This window comes from Charadrius vociferus, unplaced genomic scaffold (assembly GCF_000708025.1).
Source record: "Charadrius vociferus isolate BGI_N301 unplaced genomic scaffold, ASM70802v2 scaffold163, whole genome shotgun sequence".
Lineage (NCBI taxonomy): Eukaryota > Metazoa > Chordata > Aves > Charadriiformes > Charadriidae > Charadrius > Charadrius vociferus.
The window spans coordinates 9,960,615-9,962,536 of NW_009648332.1; positions in this window are offsets into that span (position 1 = coordinate 9,960,615).

Sequence of the window (1,922 nt, forward strand, 5' to 3'; positions counted from 1 at the left end):
GTGCTGGCCAAGCAGCCAATGTGCTGTCTCATGCCTCAATATTGGTGCAGTGCTGACTTAACTATGAACAGTTCCTCAGTGCTCCACTTAAGAATCCATAGGGGCAATTGCAAATCCTGTCCAGAGATTTACTTCCCTGGCCCACCAAAACACATTTTTGTATGCTTGGTGAATCCAACTCAGGAGAGAATAAAGTTTAGTTACAAAGGCAAAAAAAATTTCCTTTAACCATAAAGGTTTGGCTCTCCTTTTTTTCCCAACTCTATGAACATTCATGAAGTTTTTGTAAAAAGGCACATTAGGGCTCTGTACATATTTTGTGCAGGTGTAAAAATGGCACACACACACACTAAAAAGGATGTAAAGGATCAGATGTCATAATCTGAAAGCACTATCATTAGTGTCTTGCATCTGTAGACCTGCTCTTGGGCTAATACAGCGTAATTAATTAGTTATATTGGCTGGATACAGCTCTGAGGTGACCATCTGCAGTGGGATGTGAAAAATGAACTTGAGAAACCAGCTATGAAATGTGGTGGCTCTCACACCTGGCTGACATGACTTCCCTTTACCTGTGGGAAGGACTCCTGGAAGCTAGAGCTCTTGCAGCAGAGTTTAGGCTTTAGGTCACATTATTGCTTATGTTTGAAATATGTTTTGAGCGGTAAGAAAGACTAGCAGGGAAAAGATGATAGTCTTTGTTGGCAGAAATGAATTAATTTGCCTCTTGCGCCCATGCGAACATTGGCTTCAAGAAGTGGTGTCCTTTCCCACTGCCATGGCATGTCCCTTGATGGCCGTGTCAGGGGTCCACTGGCATACTCGATACATTGCACTGGTTAAGCTGAAACATCTTGAAATTATCCAGCGTTCTCTTAATGTGCTTATATTTCTGTGCTCACCCTTCCTATGTTTGAAGTGTCCCTGGCTAAGGAAGGGTGTAGAGATAGACAGTCATTTCAATTCCCATTGCATCATCCCAAACACTTTTTCTGAAGGTAACAGGCTGTAGCAGCAGATGAATAGTTCTGGTGGAGTAGCCCACTTCTGAGTAGTCTTCTTCCTGAAAATCATCATGTGTCGTGGTGTCTGGGTGCTGACAGAGGGCTGGAACTCATGGGGGAAGGGTCACCAGACACCCAGGAGAGGTGGTGACTGAGAGCAAACCATCATTCGCCAAACTGCACCTGAAGGGCACTATTGCTGCTGTGAAGGCATGGGAACAACTAAAACTTACAATCTCCTCAAACAATGCCTTTGAAAATATTTTCCTAAGATTTTTACGTTGCTTCTGTCACAAAAAGCAAGACTGGAAAATAGTTTTAGAGCTCTTTAAGATAAATCCTTTTGTGCCTTTCCTACAGATACAGGTAATTGCGGAGAGATTTGGGATCTGTCTAAGTCAGATCCTGCCCATTAAAAAATATATCTCAGGGTTGAATTTGACATGCAGTGTTGACATCCTTCTTTCTATAGTAAGGCAGATGATATGTTTAGCAGACAGCTACTTTGACAACTTCCCTTCTGAGGAGCTGAAGGAAAATGCTGACAATTTCCTGTAGCTTTTGATATTTTATGTGCTTGCTGGGCTAATCTTTATAAAATCCTGACGCTGGGGGGTCACACGTACTGCTACCAGAGGCAGGTGCAACTCCAGAGGCATCAGTGGAACTGCATCTCATTGCAGTTATGAAGCTGGACCTCCCTTTGAAGAAAAATATTGCCTTGCTGACATCAAGGGGAGAACAGACTCACCAGCGTCTGAGCTTTGATACCAATTCTGCAGGCTTCTACGACTGCAGATCTTTCCAAGCCTACCGTTTCTTTCCATTAGGAAGATCACCTGCGCAAACCTTTCAAGAAATTATCAAAAAAATATTATTTCCTCCTCGTAGTTTAAATTACATTTTGAGTTATTCCCT